The sequence below is a fragment of the Ambystoma mexicanum genome, chromosome 1q (assembly GCF_040938575.1).
Source record: "Ambystoma mexicanum isolate Mex_15411 chromosome 1q, UKY_AmexF1_1, whole genome shotgun sequence".
Taxonomy (NCBI): domain Eukaryota; kingdom Metazoa; phylum Chordata; class Amphibia; order Caudata; family Ambystomatidae; genus Ambystoma; species Ambystoma mexicanum.
In genome coordinates, this window is record NC_090922.1 from 202,030,264 (window position 1) to 202,043,093 (window position 12,830).

The 12,830-nt window shown below is 49.9% G+C and overlaps 1 protein-coding gene and 1 long non-coding RNA gene across 2 annotated transcripts in view; one reads left to right on the forward strand and one right to left on the reverse strand.

Moving 5' to 3' along the window:
• The window catches only part of GRIN2D (glutamate ionotropic receptor NMDA type subunit 2D), a 1,678,351-nt gene that overhangs the window by 1,212,056 nt on the left and 453,465 nt on the right, over positions 1–12,830 (reverse strand). The gene's annotated exons all lie outside the window — the stretch shown is intronic.
• The window catches only part of LOC138526530 (uncharacterized), a 618,058-nt gene that overhangs the window by 522,271 nt on the left and 82,957 nt on the right, over positions 1–12,830 (forward strand). The gene's annotated exons all lie outside the window — the stretch shown is intronic.

Sequence of the window (12,830 nt, forward strand, 5' to 3'; positions counted from 1 at the left end):
GCATGTATGTTTCCACATGTACGGAATCTGGAAGATTTCATTTACAGGTATGCTTTTGTTTTCCAATACATTAGACATTCTTGTGGATCTTCTTGTGAGTTTATAGTGAATCTCACCATTCTAGCACAGTGGTACAATTCTTGCCTTATTCCATGCACACTGTACGTGTTGTCAGGATTGTTTGTTGCGTTTCTATGAAGCACTAACATTTGCAAAACCAACTGGTCTGTACTGTGTAAGTAAATATTGTTAACAATTGGTGGCAATTGTAGTTTGTAGTTTGTAGTTTATTCATTTGTATTGCGCACCAGACCCGAGGGTATGAGGGCGCATGAGCAGCAAGGTGATTCAAAGCTTGGTTACAGGTTGCTTATACTTTACATTACATAATTATACATTACATTACATAATTACAGTGTGACGATGAAGGAACATGTGTACAGTTTGGCAGGAGATAATGCAGTAAACATATTTAAAGGATTACAAATATTTACAAATTTAATATTACAAATTTACAGATTTACTTAAAGCATGCAACGCGGAGAGCAGCCGTGTGGTATTAGAGGTGTTAATGGTTCGTGTTCTTTAACCAGTGGATGTAGTTGCATCTAAAAAGTGAGTAAGATTGGGGAGTTCTGAGCGATGGTGGTAAGGAGTTCCAGTGTTGAGGTGCTTTCACCTGGAAGCTATTGCCACCCATTTTGGTGCGTTTAAACCTGGGGACAGTGAGCAGATTAGCATTGGAGGTTCTGGTGGGTCTGATGGGGGTGTGTTTGCATATTCTGTCTGCCAGATAGCGTGGGGCAGCATTATTCAGGCATTTGTGGGTGAGCGATGCTTCTTTAAGCAGGATTTTGTCTGTTGTGTCTGTTGTGCTGAGCCAGTTATGGGATTTCCTGATATTGGAAATGTGTTCCCTCCTGGGAATATTGAGCGCTGCCCTAAGAGCGTTGTTTTGTAGCGTCTGAATTTTGTTGGTGATGTTTTTGGTGGCTCCTATGCAGAGGCCGTTACAATAGTCCAGTTTGGATAATACCAATGCTCTGGCTAGTGTAGTGCAGCTGTGGGTGGAGAGGGAGGGTTTGGCTGCTCTTATAAGCTTACATGTGTAGGCCGTAAAGGATGCCATCGAGCTAACCTGTTTGTGGAAAGTTAGGGAGGAGTCGAGGTATATTCCTAGGGTTTTTACTTCTTTGGAAACCTTGATTAGGTTCCCGTCTATGATGAAGTTGGCGTAGTTGTGGTCGAGTTTGTCTAGGTTGGAAGTGGAACCAAGGATGATGAGTTCAGTTTTGTCATCATTCAGGCATAGACTGTGCGAAGCCATCCATGCCTGGATGATGAGATACACCTTGTTCACCAAGGCCAAATCCTGCTTGTAATCTCCCGTCAACGGGATTAGGATCTGTGTATCATCAGCGTAGTTAGTGTAGGTGATACCCAGGCCATCCAGATCATTAAACAGGGGCTTCGTGAACACGTTGTACAGAGTGGGGGAGACGCACGAGCCCTGTAGGACTCCACACGTAATGGGGATGGGTTCGGCGGCGGCAGAGGAGGAGAAGACTCGCATGGATATGTTGTTGAGGAATGACTCAATCCAACTGATGGCTTCTTGTGAAAAGTTGGCAGCTGAGTCTAAATGATTACATAGGATTTAATGGTCAACTAGGTCAAACGCTGCGGAGAGGTCTAACAAGAGTAGTAATGCAGTTTTCCTGTTATCTCTAAGGACGTCTATTTGGGCTTTCAGATCTATCAGGGCGGTTTCGGTTCCATGTTGAAGCCGGATTGTCTTATTCCTAGAAGGTCGTTTGTTTCAAGATATTTTTGGATTTGTTGGTATGCTGTCTTGTCTAGTAGCTTGAGCAGGAATGGGGCGGTGGTAATCGGTCTGTAGTTGGTTGGGATGGAGGGGTCGAGGGAGGGTTTTTTGAGGAGAGGGAGGACCCAGGACTCTTTAAGGTTACTGGGGACTGTTCCTGAGGAAAAGGAGGCATTGATGAGTCTGGTGATGAATGGCGAGAGGTCTCTTGCCGCGTCTTTAATGATTTGTGGGGGGCAGAGGTTGCCTTTGCAGTTGGAGGGTTTAAGGCCAAGAATGATTTTTTCTACTTCGAGAGAAGAGACTTTGGAAAAGCTGAAGTGAGCAGTGTTGGGTGTGTGGTGTGAAGGTGGAGGGCTCGAGTGGGCGTTAATGGGGTTGGTAAGATTGGTGAGGGAGTCTTTCTTATTTTTAATTTTTGTTTGAAGGCCAGTGACTTTGTTGTTTAGTGCATTTTGGACACTGGTGCACCATTGTTTGTTTTTAACGCAAGTATCTGGGATTCTTACCAGGGTTTCCAATTCTTTCAGGATAGTAAATAATTCTCTGGAGCTGGAATTGGATTGTGAGATTCTCTGGTTACAGGATTCTTGTTTGGCCGCTATGATTTCTTTTTTATAGTTGGCCGTTATTTTGTTAAGCAGTAGTTTGTCATGGTCTGTCGGAGATTGTCTCCAGACTTGTTCCAGTTTACGCTTTTCCAATCTAAGGGTTTTAAGATTGCTGGAGAACCATTGGTTGAGGTGCTTTTTTGGTTTCGATTTTCTAAGTTTCAATGGTGCAATGGCGTTTAAGGCTATGCGCATGGTGTTGTTATAGCCTTCTACGAGGTCATAGGGATTAGAGTCTTGGAGTTGGCTAAGTGTAGGAAGAAGGAGTAGGATCAGTTTTTCTACTGTAATATTTTTTATGCTTCTCGTGGGGATGGCTGGGGCTAGTGCCATGTTGGTTGTAGGGCTTGAGGCCTCAAGTGAGAAGGAGAGGAGATGGTGGTCGGTCCAGGATTGGGGAGTGTTGTTAGTGATTGATACGGCACAGTTGTAGTCTGCTTTCCAGTCAAGGGTTCTCCCTTTGTTATGGGTGGGGCTGGTTACTTTTTGTGTGAAGCCTAGTTCAGACAGGGTGTTACTGATGAGAGTGGCTTGATTGTCTTTGGGGTCTTTGTAGCCTAGATTGAAGTCTCTTAAGAGGAGGCATTGTGAGGAGTTTTTTAGGTTGTCGGTAAGGATGGCATTGAGGTCTTCCTCGAAAGATCCCAGGGGTCCGGGCGGTCTGTATAGTAAGTGAATGGATATTGTTTGGGAGTTGGCAGTGGGTAGCTTGGCTGTAAGTGATTCGCATGATGGGAGGTGTGTAGCGGGGTTAAGTCTGATGTTAAGGTGGGTCTTGGCAATGATGGCCAAACCTCTGCCTTTAGCTTCAGTTCTGTCCACTCGGATGATGGTGTAGTCAGTGGGGATGGCTAGCGAAAGGGCTGGGCCTGCGGCTGCATGAAGCCAGGACTCTGTTATGGCTAGGAGGTCTAGATCTTCAGCTAAGATGAGATCAGTGATGTCCGTGGCATAGGCAATCATGGAGCGTGCGTTAATGAGGGCACCTTTTATAGGTAGGGTATTGGCTTTGGCAGGGGTGGGGGTGGATGATGTGATGAGCGCTCTGTTGTTAGTTGTAGTGGAGTTGACGGGTTTAGGTTTGGGTTTTTTTAGCGTAAGGTTAGCGCAGGGGCTAATGGATGTTCGGTATGTGAGTATGGATTGTGTGGAGTCCCTGGCTCTAGGCTTGTGTATTTTGGGAAGTCTGGATCGTAATCTGGTTAGCCTGTCCGAAAGGCATGGGGGAGCGAGTAGGGTAAGCATGATTGTGGTGTTGGGCTCTGTGAGGGTGGGTGATTTGGTGCCTAGGCTGGTCAAGTTAAGGGGTGAGCTGGGCAGGCATGCAGAATTGGTGATGTGGAGAATGATTCTCAGTAGTATAGAGTAAAGGCCCGGGAGGAACATTGTGTGAGGTGGGTAGGGTGCAATGTGTGTCCTGTCTAGGGTCAAAATCTAGCAGTAGGCGCGTAAGTGTAGTCAGTGCGGCCTGCTTGGAGTATCACCTAATCCAAGTAGCGCATGGTTGCAGATTGGCATCTGACTCAGATACAGGTATGCAAAGTGGCCCTTAGATTAGAGTAGCGCAGATGTGCAGATTAGCAGTTAGAGTCAAAAATAGCACGTGTTTGTCAATTAGCACAGCATTAGGTTTAGAATGGCACCAGTGTACCAATTAACATCTTGGATCGGAGTAGCGCATGAGTTCAGAGTGGCACATATATTCAGAATAGCGCCTGGATTGGGAATAGCACCTAGGTTCAGAGTAGCACTTAGTTCAAGATAACACCTAGATTCAAAATAACCCCTAAATTCAGAATTGCACTTAGATTAAACGTGACATGAGTTTGCAGATTAAGCACAACATTGGCCCTCATTACGACCCTTGCGGAAATTGACTGACCGGACCGCAACAGCGTAAATAGCGTTTCCGCCATTGCACGAAGGAGCAAAGTGCGGCTAATTACGACCCATCGGGCACGAGCATTACGCCATGGCGGAATCCGAAAGGCTGCGATGGCGGAAATGACCCCAAAACGGCCCTTACCGCCGCCGTACGCTGCACCAGGTGCAATACCGCCACCCATCTTAGCGGTCACCGTAATGAGCGGGCACCGTAATGAGCGGGCACCGCAAATTACGGGCACCGTAAATATACGGAAACGGAAGTAAAAGCATGTGGCCGGAACGGGAAACAGCACGCCGCACAACTATAAAATCCGAATCCCAACACAACCATTAAAAATCCGACCCTGACACACATCCCAACCCGTTAGCAACCCCAGTTCAAAAAATAAATATGGGAAAGGTAGCCAAGAAAGCGTGTGATCGCAAGCGGCAGGTCCACTTCTCCCGAGAGGAACTGACCGTGCTGACCGAGACCCTGCAGGAAAATGCCGCCGTCGTCTTCTCCAGTCAAATGACCAGGACGGCCCTTGCCAACAAGAAGGCCATATGGGCCCTTGTGGCACAGCGCGTAAGTGCGGTGGGGACAACACCCCGCACGCCACAGCAATGTCGCAAGCGGTGGGACGACCTGCGGATCCGCGTACGCAGCATACTTTCTGCGAACAGGAACATCGCCACAGCTACCGGGGGGGGATCAGAGTCGCCCATCAAGTTGACCCCCTGGGAGGAGATCTGCGCCTCCACCATAGGAATGGAGAGCATAGAGGGAGTCGGAGGGATGGAGAAAGGAGTGCCGACATCCGGAGAATCAGGTAGGTTTGCCAAGAGAAACAATGCGAAATCCACAAACCACGAACATGTGCAGTACCATGTGACCCCATAGTGCAATACATACTTTGCCCTGACAGCGCCCTCTAAAAGTCAGAATGAATAAACAAATTAATCAAGATGCCATAAACAACCCCTACATGTGCAGCATGCACCCCCTAACTGCAGGCAGCCAAATGAATGCATCCTCAATCCACACGAAAATGAGACCACCTCCAAGGCCCAGTCCCATATCAGCCTCATGTACCACCCCAATGCATTTGACACGTTGCCATTCCAAATCCGACAGACCCATAACTAACGCTCGCCCCTCTTTACTCCACCACAGGGTCCGATACCAACGACGAGCTGCAGGACACCCCTACCAGCACGCCTGCAAAGAGGGCCAGGACCAACGTCCCAAGAGCCTCCACCTCAGGTGCAAGGATCAAGACACGGCAGCAGCAGGAATCAAGTGCCAGCACACTGGAGGGGACTGCAACAGGCACCCCAGCAGCCAGCAAGTCCACAACCCCAGCACCACAGGTCCCCCCAAAGAACGTATCTGATGGCACTGCCTCTGGTGGTAGCAGCACCATAGGTGACACAGCTGTCATGCCAGCATGCTCCGACACGGAAAACAGTGCTGGCGACGTAGGTACCATCCATGACCTTTCCCAATCCCCCTGCATGTTCCATCCCCTACACCATGACGAAACCACGCAGGGGCACCCTGAAGACGACGACTGGCCAACCCCCACAAGTCCTGTGCCAAGGCAACATGTGTTGAGCAGCCCCCCTGTCACACCACCGCAAATGTCCATGGCCCAGCAGAGGCAACAGTCCCTCGACCTGCTGATCGAGCAACAGCAGGAAGCGTCCACGCTACTCAAGGACCATGCAAATGAATGCGGGGGTTCCAGGGCAGCCATGGAAACATCCACCGAGACACTCAGGGCACAAATAGAGAAAAGTAGTGAGAGCCTCAGGGGAGAAATGGAGAGAAGCACCGAGAGCCTGAGAGCACAAATGGAGAGAAGCACCGAGAGCCTGAGGGGGGAACTGCATGCGACGTCCAAAGACGTTTGTGCTGAACTTGCTGCTGTGCGCCGTGTGCTCTCGGAGCTCTCACAAACCCTCAGAGACATGCATGGACGCGAGCAGGCAGAGACGTCATCCGTGGCAAGTTCCGTCCAGGGCAGCCCCCAACGCAGATCTGGCAGGAACCTGCGCTCCACGGGCAGGGGTGCCCCTGATACCCGTAGAGGGGGCTTGCAATAGCGTCTACCCACGGGCAGCATGCATATCTGGACACTGGTGTTGGGGGGGGAGGAAGTAGGGTGGAGGGGGTGTGTTGGGCTTCACTGGGTGGCGGGTCCATAGGGTGTATGAATCAAATCACATTAACAATACAGCACTTCATTATCATCCAATGACATGTGTGGACATTGATATTTGCGTACGAGGCCTTCATAGGCGTACAGTCCACTATGTGCCTGTACTACACACACACAGTGCCACAGGTCCCCTTACCGTGTAATAGGCACCATGCGTGGTTGCTAGAAGCATGCATCTATGATGCTCTGTCGGATTGCACGTGCATCCTGTGCCTCATGGACTCCCTGGCGTCCCTCCACATCCCCACCCTCATCATCATCATCTTCAGGTGCATGCAGTACAGCGTCAGGGGGCATGGGCACATTCCTACGTATGCACATGTTGTGCAGCATGACACATGCCATGACCATCTTAGAAACCCTCTCATGGCTGTACATGAGTGCCCCGCCAGACCTGCTGAGGCTGCGGAAACGAGCCTTCAGTAGGCCGAATGCCTGTTCAATGACCACACGGCTACGTGAGTGGGCATGGTTGTAGTCCTCCTCATGCTGGTTCTGTGGGTTCCGGATTGGTGTAAGGAGCCATCTCTTCAGTGGATACCCGGCATCACCTGTATGGGACGAATAAAGGGTGTCAGTGGAATGATAGTGCTAAGTAGCCCCCCCCCCCTCCTGCAAGGTCATTGACGCATCAAATGGGCCACGATGTCATGCATGGAATGAGACTCACCGAGTAGCCAGGATCTGTGCCCTGCGTGTCGCTCCATGTAGCGTGGTATTCTTGTGTTCCTCAGGACCATAGAATCATGGGTAGATCCTGGAAATCTGGCACAACAATGCGTAAAGATCTTGTTGGAGTCACACACCATTTGCACATTGATTGAATGAAATTGTTTCCGGTTGCGGTACTGGACCTCCATGGCATGTGGGACAACCAATTCAACATGGGTGCAGTCGATGGCACCAATGCAACCCGGGATGCCGCCAAGTGCATGGAATCCCACCTTTGCGTTGGTAATCTCCTGGTACGTGCGTGGTAGTGTGATGTGGTCGTCGGCGTGCTTCAGGAGGGCATCGTGCACTTGGGAGAGTGTCCGTGAGAACAGTGGCTGTGAAATGCCATGCAACTGTCCCACTGTGTGCTGGTAGGTGCCTGTGGCCAGGAAGTGGAGTACAGACACCACCTTCAGTAGGGGTGGGATGGCGGTTGGGCTATCTATCATGCTCACGAGGTCAGCATGTGTCATGTCCACAATGGCGATTATGGTGTCCCGGTCCAAACGGTAGAGGGTGTGGATCTGCTCAGCAGTGAGGTTGAACGGATCAGCTCGGAGGCGTGGGATTGCGGGCCGCCTGCGTGGTGGTAGTGGCAGTGCTTGTGGGCCTTGCTGACCCTGCCTTGCCCTCCTCCTCCTCCTTCTCCTCCGTCTCCCCTGTGCGCCCGGTTGTTGTACCTGTTGTTGTTCGTCGTCTTCTTGTAGTTGTAGCACTTGCAGTGCTATCTGGTGCCCCAGGCCCAACATCGCTAGTCCTGCCGGTAGCATTTTGGAGTGGGAGTGGTTGTGGGAGGGGTTTGGGTCTGCTATATATGTGCTGTCGGCCTGTATGGCCTCCACCTGTGCTGATTGAATGAATCTGTGGCAGATGCAATCCCTTCTGGCCGAGCACGTCCCGCACGTAAGGCTGCATTTGGCCGCATGGCATCTTGGGGTTGGAATCATGTATCAAATCCCGATGGCAGTGTGATGTACTTTGACTGATTTTCATGCTATGCTCCCATTGTTACACATGCTATGATTGCAGCCGCTTACATACCTGTGAAGAGTCAGTGGTATGTAGGGCTCGATCGATGGCCGACCCTCATGCAGCACAGTATCGTACTTCACCGACGGGCGTGGCGTCCCATTTGTGATTGCAGCCAGTTAGCATTATGACACACAGCCGCACTACATTGATGTAATTGTGAATGCAAGCGTTCACAGAAGCCTTTTCGACGTAATGTTGCAAGTGAGGAATTCGAAGGCCAGGATTTTTGGTTGCGAAGTAGCGGTGAGGAGACGCCCACAGGTCTGCCTGGAAATGTAACGTTCTATTGTTGAATGTCCTTGGGACAGGGCCCATAACGAGCAAGCAATGAATGACATGAATTGAATGGGATGCGCAATAGCGTAGTGGACGATAAGGCAGGATGTTCCCAAGTCCATCTAGCTTCACGACACTACAGATCCGGCCAGGAGCACAGTGGTTTTTGCAGACTGCATTACGCACAGACGCGATGGAAGTTTCACATATTATGTGAGTGAATGTTCATGCGTTTTCATTGCGGGATGAGGGAATGATGAATGGATGCATGGACAGATGATTCCATTTAGGGTCTGCCATGTACATGTGTTTTTTGATTCAATCCCCTTCCCCTGCGCTATGTGATGCAAGGCTGCCATAGTGGGACTTACGTCTATCTGCCCTTGTCGGATCCTCCCTGTCTCGACGCGCCTTCATACACTTGTGTCTAGGCACGTTACTAATCCCATGTCATGGGTTCTATCTTGACGGACGCATGCACAGTAACCGACGTTGCCAATGGTGTATTAACCTCGATTGGTTTCGTTATGTATCGATACTGATTTAGGGGTGTGTATATTCCTTTGGAGTGGCCTAGCATGCATATGGGTGTGGATTTGGTGTGTTGAATGAAGATAGTGATGCATCATGTGTCATGTAGTGCAATCGGTTAATTTGTGTTTCATTTTGGTGACAGGTATCTCCTGCCCTATTGCAGATGCCATCTGTACGCCACTCCTCCAGATGGTTTTTACTCTCGACACCTGCAGCTTCGGGTGAATCAGTGGAGCAGCATTACGATCTTATGGGACGATCGCCAATGGGCCACATGCCCTTACGCTGTTCTGGTGGCTAGGTGCAACATTTCGGCCTTTCAGCTGGACTAGTGCCTGCCTCATGGGACGGACCTGCGGTTCTTGCCGCTTCCATGTTGCCTTTTGGAACGTTGATGTTGGCCCTGTGTGCCATGATGGTACAGGGCGTCACACAAGTGGAAGCTGGTCAATTATTGCAGATGCAGCCCTCGGTGATGATGGATGTTTTGGTGTTATTTTACAAATTGCTGTGAGGCCTTTGTCATTTGGATGTGCATTTAAATTGTATTCCGATATTTGGCGTGTTGCGTTATTCTTTGCAGGTGATGTGGCGATTTTCGATTTGTGGCGGTATGTATTGCGAGATGATCTGCATTGTGTTCCGCCTTCTGAGTTGAGTTGTGTGGTACAGTACTGGCCGCTTTTGCCTACGTAGCACAGTGTGGTCACGGATAGGGGCTGCCATTGTGACTGTTTACATGATGTGCTGTTCAGGGGCGGGGGATTGGCTTTTGGCCAACTGGTGCCTGTCAGCCAGGTCGATTGATGGTATGATGGGATGTTCAGAATGTGGCTGGTCACAGGTGCCTGTGTTTGCGTGCGTTTGTTGGAGGGGGACTGGGGTCATGTCCATTGGAATAGCTTCTGTATTCATGCCATCTGTGCCCTGCAGCTCCCATCGGCCCCTCTTGGGATGTGCCTGGCTGCTCAGTCACTCTGCCAACTTGTGTGGTACATGCTTCTGCTGATGGTTGGTTTGTTTACTGGCAAGAGTACAGGTCTGGTGCAATCCCCCTCAGGATGCTGTTTTGGATGTTGCCTTGCGCTGGTGGCAAGCGATGGGGGACTACTGTTGTTTTGTGTCATGTGTTCTTGATTTCCATTTTGATGTCTTGTACCTTCACATGCCTGTGCTGCATCAGTACGGCTATGGTGAAATGCCGTACATGGATGCCCACTCACGGGGCGCTTCGAACACCTGCATGCATTTCTACGTTGGCATGCATGGGTGAATTGTAGATTTCACTGGTTGCATGGTGTGAGTACATTGCGCCTGCCAGGAGTTGTGCAATGTGGCCAGGGAGTGGAGTACAGGCACTCAGTGGGCCATTTACGGTTGGTTCACGATGCCGTATTTCTAGCCATGGCGGAATGGTCCATTCCGCCATGCCTGATGGCGTTAGGTACATGTCCGCTAGGGTCGGAATTGCCGTACCGTTGCACCATGGTGGTGTTTGCGGTTTGGCATGGTGCGCGCGCGCGTGCTTAGTGCAGTTAGCGTTGGCGTTCACTACGGTGTCGCTAATGGCTTCGTACTTTGCGGTGACGGGTCATAGTCGCACCGAGCGCTTTTCGATGGCGGTATTGCATTTCCGCCATCGTTTTCCCCTTTCCGCCAGGGTCGTAATGAGGGCCATTGAGTTTAGCGGCTATCAAAATATGTTGCGCGAGGACACATTGGGCTACAGGTCAACTGATCTAGAGGCAATTGGTGAGCAGATCAGCAGAACAAGGCAGATGGTCACAAAGCGGTTAAAATGGCAACTAGAATTGCATTAGGGTAACAGAGCAGCAGTGAGGCACAATGCAGTTATATGTTACAGGGATGACTAATGACACAATAGTCTAAATACGACTGAGCACCTGTGTACTGGAAATGGCAGCAAGGGCATGGCTTGCTTAGAACCTTACAGGCAGACTAAATGCTAATGTGCATCTAGATATTAAATGAGGTTAACAGTAGTATTGAATAAGTAAAGCAATGCAATGCAGAAGTGTGTAAGGCAAAACCGTGCGATAAAGCATTTGGAGCGGCAGTATACAGAGTTGCTTAGTCAGTGTGATCCATCCGTACATAACGCCGGACACAAAAGGGTTACTGGAAGTAGGTAAGGCGGTGTGAGTATAGCACTAGGCTGCATTGTTTATGAAACGATCTGCTGGTAGGATGGGAGGGGCTTCTGGTTGGCTGTTACAAGTTTGACTTTAATATTGTTAGTGGGGTGTCTCACCGTATTGGTAGCTGTCCTGGGGAGGAAGATAAGGCAGAGGCACGACGGAGAGCTTGGACCTGGAGCAGCCCGCAGCGCGGCACGCTCGGTCAGCTCAGTCAGCTGGCCTTTTTCCTAGGTGGTTGGACTGCAGCTAAGAGGAGAGGCTGCCCCAATTGTCTGGCTCCTGGATGCCTGGTTCCTGGAGGACAGGGTCAGGCAAGTCAATAGACCACGGCGGTGGCCATCTTGGAAACGGGACACATCTCGGGATTTCGATCGTGGATTGTGGAATCAGCGTGGCTTGCCAAGTTGGTGACAAAGGTAGGGCACAAAAACGAACAAATCTGGAAGCTGGTAGGAGGGTAGGCAGTGGGCCTTGGAGGGGCTGCGTGGCTACAGTTAATGTGCCTGAGCTTACCTCTACTCCCTATGCTGGATGCTGCTGGGTACGCTCCTGCAGCCCGAGGCAGGGCTAGGAGCTCCAGCTCCGGAGAAAGGCGATGGTGGACTGATCAGCTCAGTCAGCTGGCCTTTTTCCTAGGCCTTCTTCCGCCGACCGGCTTCCGCCTGCCGGTGGTTGGACTGCAGCTAAGAGGAGAGGCTGCCCCAATTGGCTGGCTCCTGGATGCCTGGTTCCTGGAGGACAGGGTCAGGCAAGTCAATAGACCATGGCGGTGGCCATCTTGGAAACGGGACACATCTCGGGATTTCAATCGTGGATTGTGGAATCAGCGTGGCTTGCCAAGTTGGTGACAAAGGTAGGGCACAAAAACAAACACATCTGGAAGCTGGTAGGAGGGTAGGCAGTGGGCCTTGGAGGGGCTGCTTGGCTACAGTTAATGTGTCTGAGCTTACCTCTACTCCCTATGCTGGATGCTGCTGGGTATGCTCCTGCAGCACGAGGCAGGGCTAGGAGCTCCTGCTCCGGAGAAAGGCGATAGTGGACTGAAATAGAATATTCATTGCTACATTTGCATAGCAACTTACCCCAGTTTCATTTGCAAATTTGAATGGACCAACTAGTTCTACATCTGAGTGCATTTTTCGGAGTTTCTGTTCCTTCTTTGAAGACGTACCTGGTTCACATTCCCTAATAGGTTCTTCTTTGTTTGTGGTAATTGATGAAGCTTTGGCTTCTTTTGTTTTCTTTGAGGGATTTGCTGTTCGATTCTGTTGTATTTCTGTTTGATTTAGTTTTCTTTTACCACGTTTTACTTTATCTGGAACAGGATATTGTTTCAGATGGGGGGTGTGCATTGAACGCAGTCTATTGTATTCTACAATGCAAGGAATATTAGCTTTGACTTTACTTGCATCAAAGTTCATTAGCAATAGACCGTCAAGTGTACGTAAGCGTGATAATGCTACGTAGCTCATGCCTTCTTTAAAGACTGTGTTTTTTATATCTATCAATGCTTTGTCTAGGGTAAGACCTGGGATTTATGAATGGTAACTGCATATGCAAGAGTTAGAGAAAATTGCTCTCTACGTAC